The sequence below is a fragment of the Zalophus californianus genome, chromosome 14 (genome assembly GCF_009762305.2).
Source record: "Zalophus californianus isolate mZalCal1 chromosome 14, mZalCal1.pri.v2, whole genome shotgun sequence".
Taxonomy (NCBI): Eukaryota; Metazoa; Chordata; class Mammalia; order Carnivora; family Otariidae; genus Zalophus; species Zalophus californianus.
In genome coordinates, this window is record NC_045608.1 from 55,890,409 (window position 1) to 55,907,656 (window position 17,248).

The 17,248-nt window shown below is 38.0% G+C and overlaps 1 protein-coding gene and 1 long non-coding RNA gene across 4 annotated transcripts in view; one reads left to right on the plus strand and one right to left on the minus strand.

The window, feature by feature from the left end:
- The window catches only part of DTNA (dystrobrevin alpha), a 340,156-nt gene that overhangs the window by 60,157 nt on the left and 262,751 nt on the right, over nucleotides 1-17,248 (plus strand). The gene's annotated exons all lie outside the window — the stretch shown is intronic.
- The window catches only part of LOC113912594, a 33,145-nt gene continuing 19,484 nt past the window's right edge, over nucleotides 3,588-17,248 (minus strand). For both annotated transcript variants that reach the window (XR_003516897.2, XR_003516896.2), the window contains 2 exons: nucleotides 6,321-6,473; nucleotides 3,588-3,722 (listed from right to left, as the gene is read on the minus strand). This is a non-coding gene — a long non-coding RNA (uncharacterized LOC113912594). The remainder of the gene's footprint in view (nucleotides 3,723-6,320; nucleotides 6,474-17,248) is intronic.

Consider the following 17,248-nt stretch of genomic DNA (forward strand, 5'->3'; position numbering starts at 1 on the left):
CCCACTCATTCTATACAAATATTGGTAATTTACTACAAATACATACAATTTTACAAAGATTAGATTTTTTTATAGTAATATTTTGAGAGAAATTGTTTTCCGCCTTTTGTAAATTTGATCATCAGGCCTTGTCACTCTTCAGCAAAAGAAAAAATATATATTTCAAAAACACGGAGGACCTATTTTTATCTTATAATGACAATTTTTAAATTATTACATTTCTAACCATGCCAGGAGCCTCGGTCAACTTGTCATCTTGCCTTTACTTTCCCTCTGCTCGCATCAAAAAGAGAGTTATAAGTAGCAAAAATTGATCTTGCTATGGATTTTGCTCTGAGCTGCAACCAGCCAAGGAATTAGTCTATTGTATGTGTCACTGGAGTCGTCCTGGGGGAAGTCTTACACGAGACGAGAATTACTCTGTGCGCTGAGCTATATGTATAAGGCCTGACTCAATGAAAATTGCAGGCTGCCTTGATGCAGACAAGTTTGTGAAAGACGTCATTATTATTTTTCAAACTACATTGGGTTCTTAGAAATGTACCTTTTTGTTCCCTTAAATGACTTGCTTTCACTTTTTCTTCATCAGAAAACAAAACATTCCTGCTTACGTAAATTCTGTCCTTCATTTATAGATCCAGGAGGACAAACTCAACATTTGAAAATCACTTCTAAAAAGACATGGAACTGAGCTCAAATGACAAAAGTTGGATTACATTGTTTAGAAAAAGACCATTGGATATTTTACCTTGGCTTTATGAATATGAATTTTAATATATCCCAAGTACAATATGTGTCTACATGTATCAGATGAATTTTGATCACAGCCACCAAACTGTTAACCCTGCCAGAACCTTTCTTGGATGATTTTGAGATAAATCTAAAAGAAATTAAGTTACATATGATTTAACAAAAGAGTAAAGAAGTATCATATAAAAATAGTTGAATTTTAAGGATGGGAGAGTGAATAGTTTTGGACATTGGGGCAGCCTTTAGCCTCCCATTTTCTTAAGGCTTGAGAGATTTATCATTGAGTCACAATCCTGTGGAGACTTTGATTGTCCTCTTTTAAAGAATGACCTCCATGCCTTCCACCCTGCCTCAGATGTATTTCTCTGCTATGAATTTATCAACTGGACATTGAATTGAGAAGGGATGGCCTACTTTGCCTGCAGATTTGCCTGAGTTCATGAGCTTTGGTTATTCACACAGGTTAGAGGAATTTCCCAGACAGGGAACCAGCCAGAGCTGTGAAGGGAAAAAGCATCACCATGTTACCAACTTGGGTCCTTGGGCTCTCCAAACAATAAAACATTGATTGGGGCCAAGAGGGAATTCCAGGCAAGACTTTGGGGGGGGGCTTATGCTCCAGCACAGGGAGACAGCCCAAAGAAAGGGTTCTTCATGCTGGTTTTTCTGAACAAAAGCCAGGGAAAGTTTTTAAGAGGCTAAGGTGGGAAAGGAGTGACATCTAAGCCTGTAGAGGTTGGGAGAGACACAAAGTTGGGTGTACAGGGGCAGTGGATAGAACATGTTTTATCGTGCATCGCATGTCTCATTAGCATGTTAAATCTCCACCATTGGGCATGATTTTTAGTTTTATAATGAGGGAGAATGTCAGCAAAATGTCAGCACTGGGGTCCACCTTGGTGCAGACTGGTTTCACCTGGTCTTCACCAGTCTTGTAGTTGAATCCCCCTTAGGTAAGCATCCTCCTTGCACATTTCTGCGAGATGTGCTACTCAGGGGGCATTGGGTTTCAGCTATAAAGGAACGCTGGGTTTCATGGTCAAGATTGAGAGGACCTGAATCTAGTCCCTGCTGTGTCTCAACCAGGCCGTCCAAAGGGGGAAGATCTGTCTCTCTTGGGCTGAATTATTTTCACTTTTTTTTTCCCAGTAGAAACAATCTAACTTCAAGAAGACTTGATGATAATTAACATTATGCAGAGCATTTTATAATTGAATCATTTCTTTCAGTGTTTAAAAATAAAGAATTAGGGCGCCTGGGTGGCTCAGATGGTTAAGCGTCTGCCTTCGGCTCAGGTCATGGTCCCGGGGTCCTGGGATCGAGTCCCGCATCGGGCTCCCTGCTCCTTGGGAGCCTGCTTCTCCCTCTGCTTCTCTCTCTCTCTCTCTCTCTCTCTCTCTGTCTCTCATGAATAAATGAATAAGATCTTTAAAAAATAATAATAATAAAATAAAGAATTAGGGCGCCTGGGTGGCTCAGTTGGTTAAGCGACTGCCTTCAGCTCAGGTCATGATCCTGGAGTTCCGGGATTGAGTCCCGCATCAGGCTCCCTGCTCAGCGAGGAACCTGCTTCTACCTCTGGCCCTCCCCCCCTCTCATGTGCTCTCTCTCTCTCTCATTCTCACTCTCTCAAAATAAATAAATAAATCTTTAAAAAAAATAAATAAAAATAAAGAATTAAAAGATAGGTATCAAGTGATTTAAAAAGATATCAAACCATGTGCTTTGATTTCAAAGAATTTAAACAAATACTCGTTATTTGATCATGTCCATGGCACATCCCTTTCCTGACACCAAGCTCCCGACTAGACCTAAGTTAATTTCTTGAACTCCCAAGCTTAGAGTCAATGCTGATCTTTGGCTCTACCTCGGGCTTCCTTGAGGGCTTTTACTGACCCCTGAGCAAAAATACCTTCAGACCTTAACAGAGGCATTCTCATGCTGTTAATAGCAGGGAGCTGCCTGAGGATTGTAATTCTCCCTCTATTCTTTTGAATGACAGGCCAAGTAAAACCATTTTGCCTTGAAGGAGATATTGCCAGATTGGAAACAGGAAGCAAGTTCTGGTCCACTTAGATTTTTATATTTGAGCTCTTGATTCCTATCAAGTCTCTCCAATGATCATGAGAATGATGCTGATGATAATTCTTAACAATCTTATCACACTACCATGTTTCTTTTATCCCCTATCCCCACCTTAGTAAGTGGCACCACCTTCCTTCACATCCCTCCCACGTCAGGAACAAATGTGATCTAAGAGCCCCTCCCTGTAGACTTGCATTCTGATGATTTCTTCAAACTGTTCTCTCTGCTCCCACTCCCAGGATAGTCACCAGAGCCTGGTCACTTCTTTCTTAGAAGTGCTGGTTTCTACCTGACCGTCTGCCCCTCCATGATCTGTCCACACTGGACCCAGAGGGATCTCTCTAGAACATCAGGCTTACATCAGTATCTTCTCTAAATCCAACCATAGGATTCCCCATGGTTTAAAGGAGAACACGAAGCAGCTTCAGTGTAACTCAAAGCCCTTTAGGACCTGGACCTATTCCTAAGCCTTGAACTTCTCTAGCTTTGTTTGCCCTAGCCCCACAGGTGCTTGGAAATGAGCACTGTTTATGTGGCTCTGCCCCACAGGTACATCCCACTTATAATTCAGACCTGACTCAGCCACCTTTACCTTTGCAAAATTTTTTCTGCCCCCAAAGTGAGTGAGATGCCCCTTCTTTGGGCTCTCTATTACCCAGCACACACCTCTGTCCTAGAACTTGGCACAATATACCTTATTAATACGAGTAACTTACACATTCATTAACATTAGACACCTTTAGGCTGTCATCCAACAAGTATTCGTCAGTTTTTAATAATGTACAAGTTACTCTCTGTGGTGTCTCTCTCCATCAGATGGGGGGCCCCAAATGTGGGGTGATGGTCGTGTTTGGAAGCTGGTGGCATGGGCCGTAAAAGGATTCACCCTAGGCAGAACAAAGGAGATAGAAGTTTATTGAATGTACCGCAAGGGAGCTATGGACAGGACAACGAAGGAGAAAACTGTATTAAGGCAGTAGGTGGGGGCTATTTTTAAAGGGGGAGGAGGAGGTGGTATGGGGACATTGGGAATTCCTTTTTTTCTTTTTTTTTTTTTTTTTGGTAACTGTGCCTGGTTTTAAGTAGCCCATTGGTTAGTTAGGGCCTATGGATATTTTTAGGTGGGTCACCTGATGGGCCTGTCTGTATTCAGCCAAGGGGTCATGGTGGGCCCTTCCTACATTCCACTGCTCAAGGCTATTTGCCTAAAAGTGGCCTTTACACTCTATACATAAACCTGCCATTATATTATTTCCAGATTTTTTTTTGTTTCTTTTCCTATTAGCTTTCATTATAGTTATTTCCTTGCCTTTGGCTGATTTTTCTTTACTTGCTTCTATGAACGTTATTTTAGAGCCAGATTAGATAAAATCCTTTATTATCTACAGCAACTACTGATTTATTATCAATGATAATGACTGTATTTACTTTGAAAGTTAGTTTTTTAAAAGGGGTCTCCCAAAGGGTAATGTTGAAACTGATCTGGCGATTGGTGTATTTGGCAGATGAATCATAATTTGAAATTGAATGAATAAATTTGTCTTGATGAACTTTGGCCATTAAAAAATGATTTAGAGTAAGTATTATCTGATTTCAAATGTTGCCTTTTGCACCTTAGGTATGCTTAAAAAAAAGAAAAACCAAGCCCAAATTAGAGTCATTTTCCCCTCATGACCGCAGACTAAGGCTTAATTACAATTTTAACCTATCCAAGCAATGTGGCCTTATAAAAGTCAATCTGAAATTTCCAGATCAGCATCAGTGAGGTAATCTGCATGATAAAAACCCTGCCTTTCCCTTCCCCCGCCCCCAAAAGGAGATATCCTAGCCTGAAACAATCCTTTCTTTTCTTTTGCTAATAACTTCTCTGCCCCAGGCTCCTTTGTCTAAAATAAACCCTTGCATTTTGTGCAACTACTCCGAGCTGCACTGTACTTGATAGATGGGATGCTGTCAGATTCATGAATCACTTAATAAAGCCAATTAGAAAAAAATAAATAGATCTTCAGATATACTCAGTTAAATTTTTTTAACAGGTATATTATTAAAGGACTGGTTCCCCAACACCCTCTCTGCCTTAAAATGTAAGTGTTCTCCAGGAAGACGGGTAAACAGCCAGAAACCTTTTCACAGTATACTTTTTCCTTTTTCTACTATCCTAGAGTTCCTCCTTAGTTGACTTAGGTTTCTGTCTGAAATTTAAAAAAAGAAAAGAAAATGAACTTGCTGGGCCTGTCTGTATTCAGCCAAGGGGTCATGGTGGGCCTTACCTACATTCGTTGCTAGCATAAACTAGAAGGTCCTCTGAATAGGTAGGATGAGGGTAGAGTTTCCCCAAAAATTCTGCAGCCAGCATTTCCCATATACTGTCCTCCAAGAGTCTTATGAGCCGAGTGTTGCTGTAGCCATTAGAAGGCCTATGGGCTTGGTTGGTTGCTTTGTGTTAATGGCTTGTGGATCTAAACGCAGTGCTAACCTGGATGTTTCTAGCTCTCCCAAATAAAGTAATAACGAGATGCTGGATTATCAGAAAAGAGTCCAGATGTCAAGTTAGTATTTATATCACATCAGGGTGGAGAGCAGATGGATGAGCACATTTTTCCATGGATTTATCAAAATTATCTAAATTCTTAGGTGCCCTTTAAGTCTAAGAACTGCCATTTGGGATCTATATATGTTTTAATATTTAATCCGAATTGATTGCATTGCTAAAAGAACAAGAAAATTAGCTAGTTTTGTTCTAGTTGTGTTTGCCTAAAATGTATTAAGATATCAAGTGATTTCAAGTCTTTGAGTTCACTGCGTTGTCCTCCAGGGATCTTTAGCTTTCTTTCTTTACTTTCAAGGTGAAGTAGAACCCAATATAGCTCTGAATGTATCATTCCCAACCAAAAATAGATGCAACCCTCTAAAATAAAATGTTTCCATTTTGCCACAATATTATGTTTTATCCTCATTCTTCCTGGTCACCATATTTATTTCTATGACTTTCAGTTAACTGCACAGCTTTCTTTGCTGACTTTGCTTATATTCTGTATTGTTCAATAGAGTCCCTCCTTGGGCACTGCTTTGAGTCCCATATTAACTCAATTTTTTTTAATCCACACTGCAATGCATCTTTTATTCCCTTTGCTGTGAAATATAAGGCCATCTGTTGAGGCTGGGATGTTATTATTTTTATCATCACTGAGACTAGACTGGACTCCATTCATACTGTCCTCATGGACCTAGCCTGTCAGCCCTCAGAATGAAAGAGTTTTGTTTTAGCTCTCCTATCCTATTGCACAGTGATTGATCATTTCTCACTCAAACTCTTACAGTTGTGAGTCATTCATATGAGGGTTTCCCCCTGCCTGCCCCTCCACCCTGCCCATATGTGGGCCAAATCAAGCAGTTCTGCCTCCAAATTGTATCCCATGGCTGTTCACCTCTGCATAGTCATATCCACAGCCTTCACTCAAATGCAAGTCGCCAACATCTCTTACCTGAACTAGTGCAGCATCTTCTCCATTGGTCTTACTTCTAAACTAATGCGCTCTTCATACAGCAGTCCGAATACCTTCTTATTTTCCCTTTTATTGGAGCTTTTTCTGTCTGTGCTTGTTGGCATTTCCAGGTTGGCTTCTCCAGTGCCCAATCTGGGATGTCAGAGGCAGAAAGAAAACACAAAGAATTCTCTGCTGTATTGTTTCTCAGGCTCCAAGATCCCTAGCCAGTCTGTCTTCTTCTCTCCAGCATTCTTATGTTTGTTTTGTATGTAATGGCTAGGGTTTTAAGCTAAATTTAGCAGGAGAAAGAGGGAAAAGTGTATCTACTACATTTGGTCTAGACCTAGAAAGTCCAGAATGCCATTTAGAAACATAGATCACATTGTGTCAGTGTGCCAAGTTTAAGGCTTTCATGGACTTTCATTGCTCTTAGTATGCAGTGCAAAAATATGTCTGTCTACAGGACCCAAAATAATGTGGTCTTGGCCTATCTCTTCAACGTTACCTTGTGGCAGTTGGCTCTCATTCCATTCAGTTGGCCTTTTGCGTCCTTGAACGTGCAAAAGTTCTTTTCTCACTCAGAATCTTACCCCAGTTGTTCTCTTTGTCTCAGCCATTTGTCATCTGTGCTACTCTGCTTGGCTCCACCTCAGCCTTCAGTTTAAATACCTCTTTCTTTATAATGTCCTTTCCTAGCCATCCTACCTAATATTATTCTCTTATCTTCCTTATGTTTAAATTTTCTTCAGGAATTAATATAAATCACATTTTTCAGTTAGTACTTTTTATAGTCAGTGCGAACAGGTTTCCAACATGGCTGCTGACCTTTTGAAGATGCATTTAACAAACAGCTCATTTGGCAGATGTTAGTGTATTAGCATTAACCATTTTATAAGCAAACAGAAAAGAAGTCCATAAGTTATAGTTCAGTAAGGCATCATAGGCATGGTTGCTAATTTTACTTTGCTTATTTTTGATTCATTGATTAACATGACTAATATTTACTAAGTGCCTATTAGGTATCAGGCACTATTCTAGTTCCAGCTCTTATGGGGCATACATTCTAATAGAGGGAGAAAAACAATAAGTAAATATAAGAGAAATATATAATATGCCATGTGATGAGCATAAAAAGTAAAACAGTAAGGGAAGAAGAAGCAGGAACATGCAAGGAATGGGAGAAATATTTTACATAGAGCCTGGAGAGATCTTTTTGTAATAAGGTGACATTTAAGCAGGGACCTGAATGAAATTGGGAACCACGCCATACAGGGAAGAGTAAGGACAAATGTTTTGAAACTGAAATTTATGTGCCATTATTGAGGGGCAACAAGAGACAGGTATAATAGGAGCTTAGCAAGGGAGGAGGCAGCACTAGGAAATGAGGTCAGGAGAGAAGCCAGAGTAAAACCGTTGATGGAGGTCATCGACAGACTTTGACGGTGACAGACTGCATGTGCTTCTCACCCATGGCCACCATTAGTCCTGGCTAATTGGAACATGGAACATGGAAACAGTGTCACCGATAGAAACAAGTGGATGGTGAGATTTAATTCAAAGCATTATTTGATAGCTTTAAGTTCTAGTAAGAGTAAAAGATAACACGACACATGTAAAGCCTGAGTTACTCAGTTGATTCCACGAAGGCAGAGAGAATGAAGATAAAGTAAAGATAATTAGGGCAAATTATAAAAAAGTAATTAGAAATAGTTCAAAAAGGAAGTGAGCTGATTGTTTTAAAGTTATTTAAAAGTCCAAACTCACAGTTGTTTAATTGCTTTCCTATATTGCAGTGTAACTAGTGTAAGCAACTGAATCAAGTTCTGTGGATAAGTGGGAGAAAAAAAAAAACAATAGGAAATTGAAGTATTCTAGAAATACCAAATGGAAATTAAATGTGCACAATTTTTTTTAAATTAAAACTTAAAAACTGAAGTTAGTGCATATATACTTGTGTTTTGGAGATAGGGGATAAGAATGAAATGTCATGTCTAATACCACAAAGAGAGTAAGCTGGTGTCCCATATAGGAGATGCAAAAGGAAAGAAGGGGCCAGTTCCCCCTCTTTGGTGTCTGGATCAATTTCATTCATCCATCCAGGCTCATATAATGAAGACCTTTAAATCTGATGTTGACTATGTCTAATTGAAACAGAAAATAAAGGTTTCATCCTCACTTTTCCTTCCTGTACTTCCTCCTGAAATCAAAAGTAAGATGAGCTGCTTTCTAGAGGTCTTTATTCTATGCATGGCTATTCTGAGAGCTGAACTGCTTCCTTTTCCTCCTTTGCCATCCATTTCTTCCCTAATAACCTGGGATTAATGCTGCATCTTCTTTATCATTACAAGCTCCGAGCCCCAAAATATGTATAGAAAAACACAAATTATATAGTACTTGAAAATATTACTTCCCATTTTATAATTATGGTAATGGTGTACTAGACCATGCTCACCTTAATAAACCACAAGAGATTCCTTCATTTCACCCTGCTCTTTGTCCCTCTTAACCCTTTACAGAGATGGTTCCCTTTATTTGAATGCCGTCTTTCCCTGCCCAAATCCCACTTTGCCTGACTGACTCGATTTATCTTTCTGGACTGAGGTTTTAAGTGACTTCTTCCTGTAAACCTTCCTTACTCACCCCTTCTTGCTTAGCACATTTGTGCTATAACTATAGTATGGAATTTAACACACTGTAATGATTTTGTGTCTTCTTTAGGAGACCACAAACTCCTTGAGAGCAGGGATTACATCTTGATTTTTCTTACATCCACAGGACATCACACAATTCCAGGAACATGGCGAGGCACTCTAAATATTTGTTGAATGACTGAATGAACACATCCCCAAAACAAACATTATGCTATTTAAATAAACATAATAATGAGGAAGTTATAGTAAATTCTAAGGTCATGAGGATATTTACTATTTAGAATTCCTTTTAAATGCACTATAAGTGCATAAATGCACAAAGTGTTACCATAAGTACTTGAAATAAGCCCACATTTGTATTTTACTTAATTATTTTCATGGTCATTTAGATGAGTCTTAATAACGCTGAATATCCTGAATATATAATTCATCTTATTCTTTCATGGTAGCCCTTGAGAATCTACAGCAATTTAAAATTTGAGTAAAATTTTTGACAATATTTTTTACTAGACATTGACAGTAAACAAAAACAATTAATTTATTTGGTGTAACATGTTAAGTTCTGCATTTTCATTTTTGATATATTTGAATTGAATGCTGATTATAAGCTGCATAATAAATTTGATAGTTATAAGATATATCATTTGATATTGAAGAGTGTGGTCATACCAGAAAAGAGAAAAAAGTTATATTTTTCTTCCTCTCTTCAATATGTAGCAACAATTTTGTCAGCACATACTATAGCAAATATGACAATGACAATAACAGATTTTAGCAGCACTTTCAAAGACGAAACAGGTGTCCCTAAAAATACTGTTTTCCTAACATCCTTAAAAAGAAATTGAGATGAAATTTGCAATACTATCATTGGGATCTTTAGGAATATTACACAAGTACTCGGTGCTGAAACCACTGCCCTCTAGGGATATATTTGCATTTTTTCTAAAACACATACTGTAGTAAAAGATTATACTATTTAGTGTTTTGAAATATTGACAAAGGAACTTGCTTTTTCTTCTAAATATGGTATTTGCTGCCTTCCCAATATTATAGCTGAGTCTACCAGAGTAATGGCTTTCTTACAATGCTACTGAAATCTGCAAATGCTTTGATTTCATCACAAATTAATTTAACCATATGGAAAAGAATCCAATTTTAGTGTACCTCATAACTGATATAAAAATATTAAAACTTTGCCACACATTGTTATTATATTAGAGGAAAAACTTGTAAGTGGATGCTTATAGCAATATTATGACTTATAATCCTTATACTGGCAAATTTTGGGCATATTGTAATTTTTATTTAGCAATAAATTCCATTTTTACAACTACTTTTATCTACTTATACTTGTGCAGGAGAAAATTTAGAATGCTATATCAGGACAGCTACTCAATTATAGGCAACTTAAATGAAAAGTTAATTGCATGTGTTTTTTCTTTCTATTCTCCAAATTATCATTATTTGTATTTTAAGGTCTTAATATCACTTCCTTTTTTTTCCCATATACTAGGGCTCTAGTAAAGTTATATGGCTATATTTATGGTGTTTTCCGTAAAACCAGTTTGAAACCATTAACTATTATGCCAGAGATGTAGGACACTGATTTATTCAAAACTGTTTCTTAAAATAAAAAACTATCACAACAATAGTTTTGCTAAAACTTTTTAAAAAAGTATACGCACAAGCACACACCCACATACACACACACACCAAACACCTCTAATTGAATAAAAGTAAGTAAACCATGTCCATAATTTAATATTTATTACTTTCCACTGAAGTTGCCTTAAATCTACTAAAATTTGGAGATGCTAAGCTACATTCAAGAAATATGAAGGAAAAAAAAGCCTTCCCTGTTCTTCAAATATGGGTTATAGTTATTCAGGAATCCCAAACTAGCCAAAGGTTGGTATAATCACTCCACCTCATGCTATTCTGAAACTTCATCATCAGTCAGAAGTTAATAATAGATATATTATGCCAGCATCTTCCTCCTTGTCTTTCTTCACAATTGCATTCTATTTCTCCTCACCTTATTAATAATAATAATAGAAGGAGGGAACTGGATAATAAGGGAAAAGACTTCCTTCTTGAGAGTAATTGGGACTCTGACCTGAAGACCAGTTAGGGCGGTGAAATCTCAAAGTGTAGTCCCCATGTGTTGGCATCAGGATCACCAGGGGCTTGTTAAAAATACAAATGTCTAACTCAGAGGGTGGGGCCCAGCAAATCTGTATTTTAACAAGCCTCCAGGGTATTGTGAAGCACACCAACTTTCAAGACCACTGATTTAGAGAAGAGTTACCATGACAATCACCCATTTGAGAGTGCATGGAAAATTCTATATTATCTTTGAAGATCTTCCCCAAATTTATTGGTTAAATGCAGGAAAAATTGATATAGTGAGGTACATATTCCAAATTAAGAAACTATATCGTCAAGGGGCGTCTGGGTGGCTCAGTTGGTTGGGCGGCTGCCTTCGGCTCAGGTCATGATCCCAGGGTCCTGGGATCGGGTCCTGCATCTGGCTCCCTGCTTGGCGGGGAGCCTGCTTCTTCCTCTCCCTCTGCCTGCCTCTCTGCCTACTTGTGCTCTCTATCTCTCTGTCAAATAAATAAATAAAAAATCTTAAAAAAAAAAGAAACTATATCGTCAAACAATTGTGACTACGGGGCATTTACCTCATGAGTTACAACATGAAGTATGAGACCTCCAAAGACTGAGGGGTTGCACTGGATTGAATAGTACCCCCCAAATTCCTGGGCATCTGGAAGTCAGAACATGACCTTCTTTGGAAATAGGGTCTTTGCAGATGTAATTGTTAAGATGAGGTCGTAGTGAATTAGGGTGGGCCCTTGTCCAGTTCCTGGTATCGCAATATTGAAAGCATGTCGAGAGACACCACGGAAGAGGTTGTGTGAAGATGAGGGCAGCCTGGAGTTTTGCTGCCTTAAACCAGGGAATACCAAGGATTGGTGGCAGACACCTTTGCTGGGAAAGAGACATGGATCGAGCCTCCAGTAGGAGCCACCCCTGCTGACCTTGACTGAGAATTTTAGGCCTCCTGAGCTATGCTAGAATAAATGTCTGTCATTTCAAGCCAACCAGCTTTTGCTCAATTGTCATGGCAGCCGTGGAAAACTAATGCAGGGGACTTACATTTTATGGGCTTAAGTTTTATGCATGTTCTTTGACTTACTCTTGGTCCATAAATAGCTTCTTATGAATAGGCTCTGTAAAGAAGGCTGCCCTGCCCCTCCCCCCTCCTCCTCTGCCCATCCCCCCATCCTTTCAAAGGCTCTTTGAGGAGTCTATCTTTAGTTGTGAAAGTCATGTTCTTATTTATCGCTGAAGAAAAAAAAAAACCTCTCCTAGAAGAATATTAAATGTAAAACCCTTTTATTTGTGTAATTTTTCGTTAGAAATTATGCCTATTATCTCCCATCCGTCTTTCAGGAAAATTTTCAATTGACGTGGATTATGCTCTTTAAGCTGCTTTACACTCAGTTGTTCAAATACATACCAAGCCTTTTAATTGGACCATTTTATATGCAAATAACTAATACTATTAAGTGTATCTGTGTCTCCTTCTGTTGCTGTTTAGTTGTGTCATAAATGCAGTGACCCTCCACAAACAGGGTTAATCAGAATAGTGTGCGAGTGCAGTGGGTGTGCCTGTGATGGCTGCCAGCTGTAGATCTGAGATACAGAAAGAATAGACATTTACCAAGCAGAGCTCTTTGTGTCTTAAAAACAAAACACACATAATTATGAATGATATATTTAGGGAAGTCTGCTTTAAGGAAATGGATTTGCATTCACTGTACCTTATGTGAATATGCTGTGTTTTTTTCCTCAAATGACTTAGCAAAGCATCTAGATTTTAATATACAAATATATATATTAAAGAGTCAGAAAAATTGTAAGGAATATTTAACAATAAGACAACTTTGATAAAGTAATTTAAATGACCTAAAAAATCCATCTTTTGAAAATACTTGTGAAATGTAATATTTTTAAAAGCACAAAATGCGTAAGAACATGATTTTTCCTGGGCTTTCTTCCATGTTTTGTTTCTACAGCTCTCATTTCTGAGCCTGTTAATTTTCAAGTTTCCCCTAAAACTTTTAATATCCTCAGTCAATTTATCAACATGGCTTTCTAGTATTCTCTGTTATACTTTTGACCTAACATAGAAATCTTAGAGATATTTGTGACATGGTTCCCTCCTCACAATAAGATCAGTTCCGCATTTTAACATAACAGTAGTACTGCAATTTGAATTCCATGCTAAGGAGGCTGGAGTTTAGTTTTAAAAATCAGCATAGGTGATAAATATTTTTGTGTAAAGGAATAGTTTATGAAATGTTATGCTGAATCCAAAAGTATTCAGCAAGACTATTTAGAGAAGGAGAAGCTCAATCTTTATTACATGTAGATTGATGCTATTTCTATGCTAACCAAACAGAAAATCCTTTGCTTCATTCTTGCAACATATCTACTGTGTACAAAGTATTAGGTGTTAGCTATAGAGAAGGAATTCAGCCCTACTTTTAAGGAGTAGTATTCTAACAGGGAAGAGGGACAGTAACCAGATAATTATAAGTCAGGGTACTGTATCCATTTCCTAGGGCTACTGTTACAAATTACCATAAACTTAGTGGCTCGAAACAAGAGAAATGTATTCTCTCCTAGAAGGCTAGAAGTCTAAAATCAAATCCCTGCAGGGCCACCTCCCTCTAAAGGCTCTAGGGGTGGATCCTTCCATGCCTCTTCCAGCTCTGGTGCCTCCAGGCATTCCTTGGCTTGTGGCTGCATCACTCCCATCTGCTTCCATATTCATTATGTGTCTGTTTTCTCCTCTCTCGTCTCTTAGAAGGACATATGTCATTGGATTTCAGACCCTAATCCAGGATGATCTCATCTCAAAATCTTTAACTTAATTACATCTGCAAAGACCCTTTTCCCAAATAACATTACATTAACAGTTTCTGAGTAGACATCTTTGGAAGGCCACCATTCAACTCACTACAATACCCAGAGGAAGTGACTCCATTGTAGAACAGATTTGAAGAGAGAGGGAAGATACACGTAGGTTCTCTTTTGGGCATGGATGGTGTGTCTTTTACCCTTTTAGCACAATGCCTGGCATGTAGCAAGACTGTGAAATTATTAATGAAATACACTCAGGGTAGTGTTCAGTAGGCAAGTAGACATACAAGTCTAGAGATCAGGAGAAAGATCTGGGTTAGACAGAGGAATGGATAAGAGTACCAAAAGATGCTGTGTGAGAACAGAGAAAAATAAAGCAAGGACCAAGAGATAGAGAGCCCATGACTGAGGAACTGGTTTTGGAAAAGACTGAGAAGGAATTGCTGGAAAAACAGGAGGGGAAACCAGGAGAGAGGGGTGGCATAGGAGACAACAAAGGAAAGAATCTTTAAAAAGAAGAAGAAGAAAAAAAAGGTGTCAGGTGACATTAAGCTGGTTAAGTAGTGTAAAGCCTGGATTTGGGAACTTTGATTTAAGCAATTTTGGAAGTTGGGATGACAGTTTTCGTGGATTAAAAATGGCAGAAGCTTTGACATTTTTTAAAATGTCCTAAAGGACAATAAAACTAAACCAATCCATAGGCTTCCCTCCATAACGCCCTCTATACATGTTTTAGAAAAAGGGCTGTGAAAAAATTCTATGCACAGATACATGCCCATGACCTCTCTCCTTTGATCCCAGAGACAGACCGTGCAAGTTGTTATGGATCCATTAGAGCCGCTGTGCTGGTGTCTTCCATTTGTTAACCTCTCTGCTCATTGCTGGACATCTTATCACATTCACAGTGGGAGAATGCAGTTTCCAAACTGTGATTCTGACTCTGATCTTCCATGTAAAAGAATGTTCTTCAGGCATCCCACTGAATCCACTATAAAACATCAGTCGGGCATACATAACATGGACTCAGAGACCCTCCTGATGAGTAGTGAGAAATATATTCACAATAGAAGGACCCTGCAGTTTTATATGCTAGAGATTTAAAACCACATTATACTTTGATGCCATCATCAGCTTTTTCCTTTACAATGACATCCGCTGTTAAATTAATTTAGTTTTTCTAAGTTAGTAACTGAAATACCCTGATGGCTGTAATCCTTTCTGTTGGAAGGACACTGAGCAAACTCTTCCATGGCATATGGTCAACATTCCACAAATTTGGCCTTTTCAATTCCATTGAAAATTAAAATTATTCCATTGAAATTAAGGAAAGGTTGAACATTGTGGTTTCTCTGTGTAACTTAGTATCCCACACACATTCTTTTTTTAAAAAAGATTTTTATTTATTTGAGAGAGTGGGTGCACATGAGTGGGGGAGGGGCAGAGGGAGAAGGAGAAGCAGGCTCCCCACTGAGCAGGGAGCCGGACATGGGTCTCGATCCCAGGACCCTGAGATTATGACCTCACCTGAAGGCAGAAGCTTAACCCACTGAGCCACCCAGCTGCCCCGCCCCCACACCATTCTTGAAGTAATAACAATAGAAACTATATTCTAGTTCATTTGTGTCAACTAATTAAAAACAATTTTTTTAAGGAGAGTAAGTTTGGACATTTTGGATGTTCTTCTTTTAAATGGTAACTATCATTTTGAATCATTTTCTCTACTTTATGAACAGATTATGGCAGGTATGTTCACTTCAAAAACTCAAAATGGACTTGCCATTACTTAGCTTGGCAAACAGAGTCTTAAAGTCAGGGAAAACAAAAGAACTTATTTAAAATGAACTCTGTTGACAAATTTTTGGGTAGAATATGTAAGAATTTGGATGTGATCCTTATGGGAATTATTTAAAATTTTGTTTTATAAAGATTTCATGATAGACTTTATAAAACAGAATTAGAAAGTATATAGGTCAATAAGAAATTATTAAGTTGGAACATGTACAAAGTCTACTTATGCTATTTTATTATGCCATCCTATAATAACTGATATACACTAAAACCTATAAATTTGGGATTTATATCAACAGGTCAATAGTGAAAAATAGCCTTTATCTTAACCTTTATTATTCTGTCTGCTATGTCAATATAAAATTCAATTAAGACATGATTTTAAGGATTCTTCAAGCAGAGCATAGAAAAATCCAGCAGTATATTTTCTACTCTTTTAGAATTTATATTCACAAACTACATACATGTGTCTAATTAGAATTTAATAAGCTTTTCACCCAAGAGAGAATTCTGATCTCTGTAAAGCTTTTATCCTTGCCCTACTTATAATGTCACTATCAAGTTCTTTATTCTTCAGGTTTATTTTTTTTAAAAGATACAATTATATGTTATTTTCCTGCATGTTATAATTATGCAGTTTTCTTTACATGAATGTTGCTTTCTGGAGAAAATGCTCTTTGAAATGTTAGGAAAGTAAAAACTATTGTTTCTATAGAAATAAGAATATTCTATATGAGCAATAGATTGCAAAGTGAGGCACCTTCAACATGAATTTGTCTTTGTTGTTCACACAAAACGAAGGGTAATTTTACCAAAATAAGGCCAAGAAAAATGAAATATGGGATTTCATAGTTTATCAGAAGTCAAACATTTTTGCTGCCGATAATTCAGCACAGTGTAGCCTCAAGCCATATTCTACACTGTGGGGTGTGTGTGTGTGTGTGTGTGTGTGTGTGTGTGCGCGCGTGCGTGTGTGTGTGCGCGTGCGTGTGCGCGCACTCACACAGTGCTATGATTTGTCAAGGCAATCTGTCATTACAAATGTGAGAGAGACAGAGAATTCCTCTGGCATTTGGTTGTAAATGATGTTATTTTATAAAGAAAAGGACACTCAGGGTCTCGGGTTAAGTAACCCTTTAGTGCTTCTGTTTAGGGCTCCTCTCATTCCCCCCAAATTTCCCACATGCCACTCATCTTCCCTTCGCCTCCAAATTTCCTTTCCTCCTTCTCTTTTGTCCTTTCATTTTCCCTACTTCTTTCTGTAATTTTAAATTTCTCCATGCATAATTATAAAGGCTTCCATTTACTATTTTCACAGTTTCCCAAAGTTTATTCTCGAAACAATCACCATTTATCAAGTGCTAATTCATTACTCAAAGATGTTCATAACTGTCAATCAAGCCTCCTGACTGGCTGAAGAAAACTCATGTCACTCTTCTGAGTCTACGTCCTCTCCAGTACAGAATTTGATCCTTCACATTAATTCCAGCCATAAAAAGCCACGTACAATGCACCACTTTCCCTTGGAAGAGCCCAACAGCATCTGACCTC